Source organism: Diabrotica undecimpunctata, chromosome 5, assembly GCF_040954645.1.
Source record: "Diabrotica undecimpunctata isolate CICGRU chromosome 5, icDiaUnde3, whole genome shotgun sequence".
In the NCBI taxonomy this organism is placed as follows: Eukaryota; Metazoa; Arthropoda; class Insecta; order Coleoptera; family Chrysomelidae; genus Diabrotica; species Diabrotica undecimpunctata.
In genome coordinates this window covers 133,245,137-133,257,719 of record NC_092807.1, presented here as the reverse complement: position 1 = coordinate 133,257,719, position 12,583 = coordinate 133,245,137, and the positions used below count along the sequence as shown (strand labels likewise).

Here is a 12,583-nt window from a genome sequence, read left to right as displayed (position 1 = left end):
AATGGGTGAAAACGACAAGAAAAGTACCGGAGTTCTGTTAAGGTAAAGGCAATTATTTTAATTTATTTGGTGCAGGATTTAAAATGTTGCATAAATATATTATAGTCAATAGCTTTGAGTGCGAGCATATATTATTTAGTTTAAGACGAATAGGGGTTTAAATAAAATAACAAAATTTTATTTGAGGTGTTTAATTTTTAAAAATTTAAGATTTAACAATAAAACACTGAACGCTTTTTTTCTACACGTCCAGAAAATGTATTACAATTTATTATAACTACAGCTGTTTTGGCAGAGTATGGCCAACTTAGAAGTAAGTCGAATCCATCAAAATTTAAGAATTTGACGACGATCGTGCTGCCTTTATGTTTATAAGAAGTGTCATAACTTTATAAAACAATCCATAATACTAAAAAAGATAACAATGTTAAACATTTTTTTTTATTTTACTTTTTTTAATGTTCTTTATTTTTTATCAACATTCTAAGGAAGTAGTGTTTCGCAGAATATTTCATTTCAAGCTTTAATTCTAGTGTCAGATTAATCACCCTTTTGGTCGACAATACCCAGCATCAATTAAGCTAGGTGTACGCGCTAATCTCCACCAAATTCAATGCGCCTAGATGTATTTTGAGGAGAATTAAAATTCTTATTAAGTACAAAAGAGACGCAAAATTATAGTGCTATATTAATGCAATAATTACCTTCGGTAATGCAGTTTATAATTTTATTCAGTAAACACACAACATATACAAATAGTATTCAAGAAATGACTCGCCCGAACATAGATATTTTAGGATGCAGTGAAGTTCGATGACCAAATTCTGGAATAAGAATTATAGATGAACACCATATCTATTATTCTGGAGTCACAGTCAAAAAAAGGAGTTAGATAGGGTTGCAGGTGATATTGTCACCTGCATTATGGGAAGGGATCGTGATTTTTTCAGAAAGCTTTTCCGAGATCTTAATCTACTTGGCTAAACTTGGTGATCATACAAGGGATGTCTTCGATCCGTCTCCTGCTTCTTTCGTTCCATCTCTGACGTGACCTGTCTTCTGATAGAAGGTGGAGCGATTTCAACTATAGGGTAGACCTCTTTGATAGGTGTCGATTTCAGTCAACCACATATTATACGAACCGTTTCATTTAATGCAACATCGACGTTTTTAGCTTGAGCAGAGTTTTCCCACACTGCTGCTCCAAACTCGATGAGAGAAAAACATAGAGTGTGTGGTTGTGCTCCCCATTTTGTTTTTGTTAGTTTGCGGATGATATTATTTCTGGCGCTTTATTTTTTCTTGATATTTTGACAGTGATATCGATAAGACAGAATTCTATCCAGACATACGCCGTGGTATTTTGGCGTCTCATTGTGTTCCAGCATCTGACCACGCCATTCCACCTCCAGTGTCCTTCGGGCATGCTTGTTTCTAAGGTGGAAAGCACACACCTGGGTTTTTGTAGGATTGGGTTTCAGATGGTTTTCGTCATAGTATAGTGCTAAGTCTTCTAGGGCATCTAACAGTTTTACTTCGACTTCCTTGAAGGTACTTCTCTGAGCTGCCATAGCTGTATCATACGCGTAAATTAACTGTTTTGTTTGTTGATTTGTGGGTTGGTAGTTGGTATAGCAATGGCGCGAGGACACTTCCATGCGGGCCGTAAATTTTAACTGTGTCATAGGCGGCTGTCAGGTCTATGAACGCTACTCCTGGTATTTTTTTCCATTTAAACCCATCTCGAATATGTTGGGTGAGATTAAGAGTTCAGCAGCATTTTCCAGGTCTAAACCCTGCTTGTTAAGGAATAGTTTTAGTGTCCACAGATTCAGCGATCCGATTTAGTATCATTCTTTCGAACGCCTTGAAAAGGTGACACGAAATATAGACAGGTCTACAACTCTTTGTATCCGCCGGATCCTTTCCTGGTTTTATATACAGATAAAAGAGCTTTGTTACCATACCATACCATACACATACCAAGGCCTTATTCGATATTCGTCCGTTAAAAAAGGAATCTTTAAAAGGTCTAAGCCACTTGGTAGATCATGTAAAGATGCACTTTAAAGTCATTATGACAACCTACAGATTCATGCGATACTCTAATTACATTTTAAGTGTTTACTAAGTGACAAGTAGAGGATGGAGTCCATAGATTTTATAAATGATTTTCTTTAAGTTTTAAAGCAAATGACAAAAGTGCTCAAAATATGGATAAAAACATACAGAGGCAAATTCAGCCCAAACATAAGGGTACAACTATCTAAGTCACCAACGGTGTCTAGTAGTAGATTCAATTCTCATGTTCAAAAAAGTTTTCGTAATTAAAACCGAATTTGTTCATTATGCAATGCTCCAAATTACAAAATTTTTAAAATTGTCTGTACCTGAACGAATCGATTTGGTCAGAAAATCAAATCTATACATCTGTCTAAATCGTGGACATTAGTTAAACAGTCGCAACATTGGTCATTGCAAAAATTTACTGTAAAGCATAATTCTCTGTTACAAACTACAAAACCTTCTACATCTGAAACATATGCGCAACAGTATCTCTTCACTTCACATTCAGTTTAAGTTCAAAACAGGTACTTTTATCTACTGTTTTTTAGAGGGAGTTAATACAAACAACTTAGTAGTAATTAGTTCAAGTTTATACCGTAAACTGGATTACCAAAAAAACCTACAGATGTTACAATAGCAGAGGCATCCATTGGGTGGAATCCATTTATGAAATTCAGATGTTTTCTAAAAATACTCCATTAAAAGCTCTATTGATCTATTTAGCAGCTTCAGAAATATGCGATGTTATACCTAAAGCTCTTATTGACCCAATATCTCTTTCGAAACCTACATATCATAAATTGGCAGATCCTGTTTTTTCACATTCCTAAACAAATTGATCTTCTTCATTGCTTCATTGACTTCAAGTTCGGTTGGTTAGGGAATGGACCACTCTTTTTAAAGTCATTTAAAAAACTTTACCACACAAAGTCAGCTTTATTGCTTTTGGGTAAGAGCAGTGTCCTGATTTAACTAAATCTCCAGGAGATAAATTATGTAAAGACATGTTTAGTTCAACTCATTACAGAGGTACAAAGGTCTTCGTTTTCTGGTCTCAATACCCTTGAAGAAACCTGTTTCTAGACTAGGTTAAGATCTATTGCTCTTTAACAGTTTTATAGCCTAGAAGACAAACTTCAGCAGAATGTTGGACCTATTTGTGTGAGTTAGAGAAGAGCGCAAGCTCCAAAAAATTTTTTGTGCGGTGTACAATTAATGTAACATGCTTGATTTGTCTATATATTTAATTTCAATTTCTAATTTTTTTTTTGTTTTATTGATTCATATTAACTACTAAGAGTTACTACAAATATATTTACATGACAATTACAACTGATGAAATAGACCTACATTCTTCAAAAAGTTTATAACATTTACCAAATTACAGTCTTCTTTTAAAATATATGTGAGGTTAGTTGCAAGGTTGTGGTTAGTTCTTATATTGTTGTGTTTGTTACACTCTATTAGTATGTGATACACACTTAGGTCTTCATTACAAAAGTCGCACTTAGTAGGATTGACTCTATTAAATAGGTAAGAATGAGTTAGTCTTGTATGACCCAGGCGTAATCTGTCAATTTTTACTTGGTTCACACGACTTATATTTAGTTGTTTATACGGTTTCACACTCGGTTTTATTGTTTAAGTTTTTCTGCGGTCGTGTTCCACTTGTTTTGCCACATACACATTATTTTATTTTAATTTTTAATTATTAATAATTTTTATTATATTTTTTGGTCAAATTGTTTGACGCCATTTATCTTAAAATTTGATTTTCCCTTCAGGGATTCGTAAATATAAAATTAGATGTGCTTATCGGTTTTTTAAAGGTTATTATTTTATTTTTATCACATAACACTTAGTTGACCCCAGGATTTATTTTGTTTAAGAGTGATCCATGAACCATAAACATTCTTTTTTTGTGTCTTAATATTAAGTAAGTATTTATTTAAATACCTGGAGGTATTCACATATTGGTAAATAAATATCTGGCACACATACAGAATACTTATTGGTTAGTTGATTCCTTTTTAAACCTCTACAAGGAAGAAGCAATTTCCCTAAGAGAATAATCCCCTTGGAGATAAAGGGTTCTCAATAAAGTTAATTTTTATTAGCCGGATTGTGGAGTTTTAGTAGAGCTTTGATTACTATCATAACAATTACGGGTAAAGTTTTTTATCGTAAGAATACGCACTTTAATTAGTTATATACTATTAAATATATTCTAATTTAAGAAAATGATCTAGTAAGTTATTATAAGAAAATATACTTACAAATAAAATCATTTGTCTATTTGCAGGCAATGCCGGGAATGGTGAAAAAGAAAACTCATTTGCATGGTTGAGTAAAATAATCAAGTAGTTTTGTTTATTTTCCTTATCAAAGTTATACCATGGTAATAAACTGAAATTGTGAATAATTTTGGAAACCTAAAAAATGAATACAATAGATATAAAGTAATTAATAGAAATATAGTATTTAGATTTTAACAAAAGGTCATTACAGCTTCTATAACAAATATGTCATTGTTTACTGGCACTTAAAACATTTTTAATTGTTGGTATATTATTTTATTAATATTAGAAGATTTCAACTCTTTAGTTAGTACCACAAAGAAACAAAAGAAAACAATGTTCAAAAAGCAATTAAAGTACAGTTAAAGCTACATTTAAAAGACGAAAACTGGATCTCTGTTTATAATTCCACAATTATACATTATACAACTGAAGAGTATATCAATACACTACAACGAAATATTGACATAACAACTAAGGAAGTACAAATTCGAAAAAAAAATCAAATCATAGAAAGCCTCGGATCAATTCACCTATTGAGGAAAAAAATATTGAGTATAAAAAATCTAAGAAATACCTCAGGGACATAAATATCAGTAACGGATATAAATTATCCAAAAATTATCTCAGCAGAATGTTAGAAAAAGCAAAAAAGAAATATTTTAATGACTTAATTGATAAAAATTCTTGCACTTCAATGGCTCTTTGAACATATGTCAAAGCATTGTGTGGTGGAACAATAGTTAAAACAGAAATTGAGCAGATAAAGAGATGATAATTTAATAACAGATCATGAAAAAATTGCAGAACTATTTAATAACTATTTCAGTGAAAAAAAAAATGCTGAGAAAATTGATACACGTGTCAATTATGTTGAAGATATTGAGTATGTAAAAAATAGCATATATTTATTTTCAATGAATGAAGATAAAGTCATACAAACTATACATACACTAAAAAATCACCAGCTACAGATACTCCCAGATCAGAAATGTTAACAGCAGTTGCGGAACAAATGGCCAAACCATTAACTTATATAATCAATAATTGTTTCAGATTAGGTATGTTTCTCAATGTATTAAAAACAGGTATCATTAAACCGCTTTTTAAAGGTGGAGATCGTAGTGAACTTGGAAACCATAGACCAATAAGCTTGACTTTGAATTTCAGTAAAGTAATCGAAAAAATTATAAAATCTCGTCTAAATAGTTTTTTAATGAAACATAATATATTATCTGAAAGTCAGTATGGCTTTAGAGAGGGAATGACTACAGAAGATGCAGTTGGTAAAAATATTTACAATCCTTTAGATAATAAAAAAGCTTCTTTATATATAGTTGTAGATCTCTCTAAAGCATTTGATACTGTAAACTACAAAATATTGTTACATAAACTAAAAAATTACAGCCGGCATTAGATGTGTGGCCTTCAAATTGTTAGAGAGCGACTTAAGGAACAAACAGCAAAAAGTAACTGTAGATGGTAAAACAGCATGACCAGCACTGTGACTTACGGAGTCCCGCAAGGAACGGTGTTGGGGCCCGCTTTTATTTACTATTTATATAAACACATTGCTTACATTACAAACTTTAAGCCAGACCATAAGTTTCGCTAACGATACAGCCATTTTTTATAGCAATAGTAATTGTAAAAAGTTCAAGGAAAATGTCGAAATGGACTTTGTAAAAATAATTAAATGGTTTCAACATAGCCAGTTCGCGACTTCTTGGATATTCACCACTTGAAGATTTTATGCTATTCTCTGGTACAATCACAATTAACCTGTGGGATTATTGGATGGGGTTGAGCCCACAATGCTTACCTTAAAAATTTAAACGTTATACAAAGTTGGATAATTAGTATAATATATAGAAGGGGTTTAAGATCTTCAGTGGACCAATTATTTACACACAGTCATTTCATGGATTTAAACCAGTTGTACTACAATCGTTATTATATTTACACAGTGAGAAATCATTTCTGAATTGTACCCACCATACATATCAAACTTTTTTTTTTTTTCGTCTTTATAGAAGGGGGGTCTGGAATCTCTTCAAAAGACATCTCAGTTCAGGGCGCCGCCTGACTAACTTTAGTGCAGGATTCGTTCTTCGTACTCCCGGCGATAGTTCCCGAGGTACTTTAAAATGCCCTCTCGTCGACGAGTCTACGCCGAACGCCTACCTGCTAAACCAGACCCTACTCTGTCATCCAGCGATCCGGAAGCGGAATGGCCGCTGTAAGGCCGGCATCACTTCCGAATCACTACCTTTATTCATTCATTCTCCATTCATAAACATCCACACTCTATTCATCAGCAAGGAGGTTCCCTGTCTCGTTCCAGGTAGCGCGTAGACACTCATCGCTCCTAGTTCGGCATTATTTCCAGATGGGCATTTCCTTCTTTCCCACAGTCTGACTCACGCATTCCAACTCACACAGTGTGACCCACTTTTCTAGCTTCACCTTTCAGCATCATTCACTCTTACCTTTAGCGTTGGTTTAGCAGTCTTTCTTCCTCTTTCTTTTTCTTGATCACTGCACGGATATAGCTGTATATGTTAGTCCAAACTAATTTATTTTCAATCATTCTCTCAATAATTTCTCTCACTGTAACAAAATTCACTAAATCGCCAGCTACGACAAAGAACAGGAGTGGCTGATGCAGTAGAGAGAGTAGCAACACTAAAATGGAACTGGGCAGGTCACGTGGCTCGAATGACAGACAATAGATGGACAAAGCGGATACTGGAATGGAGACCAAGAGATGATGCCTACCGAAGTAGAGGTCGTCCACCAACACGTTGGACTGACGATCTAAAACGTTGTCATAGGAATTGGATGCAAGAGGCACAAGATCGAAATAGATGGAAAATTATGAGGGAGATCTATGTCCAGCAGTGGATAAGCGAAGATTGAATGATGAACAAAATTCACACCTGTCTCTCTCTCCATTCTGTTCCTTTCCACTATCCATCTGCTGCAATCTAACATCGTATGTGTCACAGTGTCCGAGTATCCACAGTATAGGCATTTATCTGTATCAGCCTTTCCGATCCTATAGAGGTAGGCCCTAAAACACCCGTGTCCTGTGAGCACCTGCGTCAGGAAATAATCCAGTCGCCTGTGGCCACAGTCCACCCAATCTCTTATGTTCGGGATCAGCATTTTCGTCCACTGTGCCACATCTTCCGTGTTGTTCCATTCTTCTTGCCATCTTTCAACTGACCTTTCCCTTTCCTTTCTTTTCTCGGCCACAGTAACGTTTGGACCTCTTCTCTCATAAAGCTTTTTTCTTTCCACCGCCAAAACATGCAACGGAACACATCCAGTGATGGTCCATAAGGCTGCCGCAGACACAGTCCTGTAGGCGCATGCCACTCGCAACAGACTTGTTCTGTCTACTCGTGCCATGAGACTCCTACAGGCAGTTATCTCTACCGCCTCGTAATTAATTAATTAATTAATTAACTGTATATTAAGTTATCTTAACTTAATATACAGTTATCTATATCTATATACATATCAAACTAGAAATAGAAATTTAACGATATTAGTACCAATAAAAGGAAAAACCGTTGGTCAACTTTGCATTGATTTTTTGGGACCAAAAATGTTTAATTACTTACCATCTACCATCAAAACAATACACAGCTATAAAAAATTAAAAATAAAATAAAACAATGGATCCATGGTAATAGATATAAATAATTGCATGAATTGAACAGCTATTAATGAGCTTAAATTTCAAATAAATGTTATATTTTTAAATTTTATGTTTTCCTAATTATAATTTGTCAACAATTTGTATGTTACTATTTTAAATTTTTTATAATTGTAATTTGTGAGAATATGTTAAAAAAAATTTAACTCTCACGTACAAGTTGTAGCCCATGTGACACACAACTTCTGTGAGAAACTGAGTTTATTTATATATTGTATAAAAAATGTAAATTTATATTGTAATACACTTTTTTGTTATAAATAAACTGTATTATTATTATTATTATTAGTTTCTACTTCTTTTTCTACTTAGTATTTCTACATATTTTTTCAATATATCTATATTTCAACAGAAATTGACACCTGCGTGGGGATCTCATTATAAGAACCATGCAATAACACCAATATATCTCAACTTTTTATAGGTAAATTGTTAGAAATAGAACTCAGCACTGCCAACAAATCTTACTATCACGTCCCAAAACTTTTTTGCCGCGTTAGCACTGCGTGTATGACGTACAATGGGTGTGAGATATGTAGCAGACGGGAGAAGATGAAAAGAAAATTTCTGGAGCCTAAAAACTGGAACTATTATGGTATAAAAATCGAAGTATGTTCTTTTGTACCGAGTACTGATTGACCGAGTACCTAGTACTGATTGGCTACTTATCAGTCTCTAATGGGGACCTCCATAAACATGACAACTTCCAGTTCTAAGTAGCCTAACAAAAGCAAGCGAGACTTTACTCGAGCGGACCGAATACTTCACTGGCTACTCATGGGAACAGCATGGATCTCGAAACATTAAAAGTAAACGAAACAAAGAAGAATGCGTCCATGACTATAGTAAGCTCAGAGGACTCTGCTGCAGAGGTCGCAACAGAAAACGAAACTACAGTTGCAATAACAGAAACGAGGAGGACTCTGCGGCAAAGGCCGTAAGGCCTGACAAAAAAGGGTTATTAGAATTACATATATTGGGGGGTGGAACTGCTGTGGACGAATAGGCCAGAAGAGCCAAACTGTCAGGTACCTCAAATATGTGGATTAAAAAAATGTTGGAAAAAGAAGAAGATTTCATTGAAGCCAAAACCAGTGATGTAGGCTAATTTCACCAGGACACTTAATAAAAGTAAAAAAATAATAGAAAAAGCAAAACAAAGACCGTAAGTGGTAAATCAGAAGCCTGAAAAAAGATAGCCACAGTCGGAAAATAGGACTCGCCCACCAATATCAGAAAGAGCAGGAAAACAGGAAACTTTCATTTTGGCGACTTTGGAGAGAACAAGAGTAGACGATCCACCAATAGGGCTTACAAAGTGTATGTTCAAGCCAGGATATCTGATATTTGGTTATGCAGATAGTGCAAATAGTCTTAGTCTGAAATCCTGGGAAGTCGCAAGCCTCCAGACTAAGGAAGAGTGAAATCCCAGTAGTGCGATTTTAAAGTATATGTTTTAGATAAAAATAAGGTGAGCTTAGAGGTTAATCGTATATTAAGCTGATTATGGATTAGTCAGGGCGAGCTCAATACTCGACTATGGACCGTTTGGGGAAGACTCCGACAGGTCGGGATTTTTTATGGACAAAAAGTACTTTAATGATATTAAGAAGTTGGACATGCGTCCATACTTTGGTATAGGGAGAATTAAATGCAGGAATATTAAGGTTTAATGATGTAGCGGCCACAGCTTTGACGGCTCAGACCAAATAAAGAAATAGGATTAAGAAATCAGAAGTACAAAGCTCTAAGCTAGCACTCTTTGAAAGAACTCCATTATTCAGACCTCCCTGAAGAAACTAAGACCGAGGGAACAACAAAGGTCAGAAGACTGCAGGTCTTTCTAGTAAAAGCTTATCATAACTAGAGATAATGTTAGTCAGCTCAAAAGACCACTGAGCGGGCAATCATCGCAATGGAAGAAATAAAGGTCCCCAGTGAGGTAGATCAGTAGTTTTACTGTACGGAGCTAGTAGATGGTAAGTTATAGGTGCTGCAAGTAAATCTTTAACACACCAAGGCTGTTTCGATTGTAATGTTAAAAGTTTAGTCAATGCGTGAGTTTGGTGTACCACAAAAAATGATCTAATTAACGAGAATGACAATGTCTGACTTAAAAACCAGTGTTAGGATACAGGAAGAGATTCCTCTATCTTTTGAGAAAAAGAACGGACTCAGATAAGGAGATGCCCTGGCTTGCCTCCCATTTAACATTAGCTTGGAAAAGGCAGTCCGAGACACACGAATTAGAAACAGCGGTACAATTTTAACAGGTTATTACAAATGTTAGCATATGCTGATGACATTGACACAATAGGGCGTAGAAACCGATATGTTGAGCAATATATCCTAGAATTGGAAACTGCGAAGAAACAGGTCGGTCTAGTCATCAACAAAGATAAAGCTTAGTTACTTGTTGGTTATAGTAAATGAGGAACAGGAAAGAGCCTTTGGAAATCATATCCTTGACCGTGTTAACAGCTTCACATACGTTAACTCACTAGTGGCAACTACCAACAACACAAGCAAAGAAATTAAAAGAGAAATAAACCTTACAAATAGACATCCCATGGACTTCAAAAACAATTCCACCCAAAAAATATCCAAAAAAAGAACTTAAATTATTATATCAATTATTGACCAATGGCAATAGCGCAAAAGAACTAGATGGCCTAACGTTCAATAAAACAGTGACTTAGAAGGGCCGGACACATAATACGAATGCCAGACAATACGATTGCTAAAAAGCTAACAATAGGAAGACCTATAGGAAGAAGAAGCAGATGCCGACCGCGAATTAGGTGGTTAGATGGAGTTAAGACCGAATTAGGAATACTAGAGAAAACAATTCCACCCAAAAAATATCCAAAAAAAATGAACTTAAATTATTATATCAATTATTGACCAATGACAATAGTGCAAAACAACCAGATGCCGGAACTTTCAATAAAACAGTGACTTAGAAGGGCCGGACACATAATACGAATGCCAGACAATACGATTGCTAAAAAGCTAACAATAGGAACACCTATAGGAAGAAGAAGCAGAGGCCGACCGCGAATTAGTTGGTTAGATGGAGTTAAGACCGAATTAGGGATACTAGAGATGAGAAAATGGCAACACGTCGCCAGAAACCAAACAGAATGGCGACGAAACTTTTAGCAGAATAGGATCAACAAAGGACTGTCGAGCCAAAGATGGTGATGATATGGAATTAATAGTATCCGTAAAAAATTACTTAAAATATATGTTACAAGTACACATTTAATATTTTATAAATTTGTTCCGTCTTCAATTAATATTCCTATAAAAAATAATCTAATGGTAATACATACCTCAAATTCCAATAGTTGAACCATTTCCGCAAGCAACGTATAGCACAGTAAAATATGTAAGCCCAACAGATATGCCAGGTTTTCTGTGTTTTCCTGAAATATATGTATTAAATACTAGTAGTCTAACACATTTTTTAGGTGGGTTAAGTTGACAGATCCTTAAATTAACACTTCAGTCGCGGTGAATTGTTTACGCTAGGTGTAGATAATACAATTTCCCGAAAAGAAACAGTACACAATCATGAAAATGATATAAAGAAATTAAGTGGACAAATTTTGAGTATGGCAAGCAAACGGAAAGCCATAGAAGATATCACAGAGCGGCGAACAAAAATTATCCATTCTGTAATAAGGGAAAACAGTGATGCTATGAATTCTTTGACAAGAAAAGACATTACCTACATAAGAAATAATACGTATTACAAGAGACGTCAAATCCTACCGCGTTTACCAACCTGTATTTTCGATGCATTAGGTACTTTACAAACATTAAATATAAAAACAATAAAAAATGAACCGTTCCTCTTGGCTACTGATCATATTACCAATATTGTGGTATTTTCGTGTGACACTAATTTAAAACTTATGTGTAATTGTGACAAAATGTATCTTGATGGAACTTTTCGATATTGTACGAAATATTTTTTACAATTGTTCACACTTCATGTTGTAGAAAACGGACATTATATACCTGTGGCCTTTTGCTGTGGAAAGTGGCTGAGGTGTTTTTGGAATATCTTTTTTAAAACCACAGGAGGTTGGAGAATGTTTTGCTTTGGATTTGGCTGAATTTCAGCCAAATCATCTACATAAAGCTGCGGTAGATTTTGTGGACCATTTAATAGACAATTATGTTGGTGAAAATTGTTTATTTCCACCAACACTTTGGGCTGAAGCAGCTGTAACTACAGAAAATTCTACACATGCATGCGAGTCCTTTCACTCTCGATTTAATTCAAATTTCTATTCGATGCACCCTTTGTTGAATTTATTTGTAAACCTTTTGAACAATTTTTAAACAGACACTTACATTCTTATTCAAAGCGTTAAGAAGCCTGTTAAATTAGATTAAACATGTTAACTTCTAAAATGTCGGAATATGATAACGGTGTGTTGAGACGAATAGATTTTGTAAAATTTGCATCATGTTTTTATAAACT

At 34.7% G+C, this 12,583-nt stretch overlaps 1 long non-coding RNA gene across 1 annotated transcript; it reads right to left on the bottom strand.

Annotated features, from left to right (window-relative positions):
• Window positions 1-315: 315 nt before the first annotated feature.
• LOC140440790 (uncharacterized) lies at window positions 316-11,469 on the bottom strand. Its single transcript, XR_011950932.1, has 3 exons — window positions 11,424-11,469; window positions 4,344-4,499; window positions 316-409 (listed from the first exon to the last, which is right to left on the bottom strand). It is a non-coding gene; the product is annotated as an uncharacterized lncRNA (long non-coding RNA).
• Window positions 11,470-12,583: the final 1,114 nt, after the last annotated feature.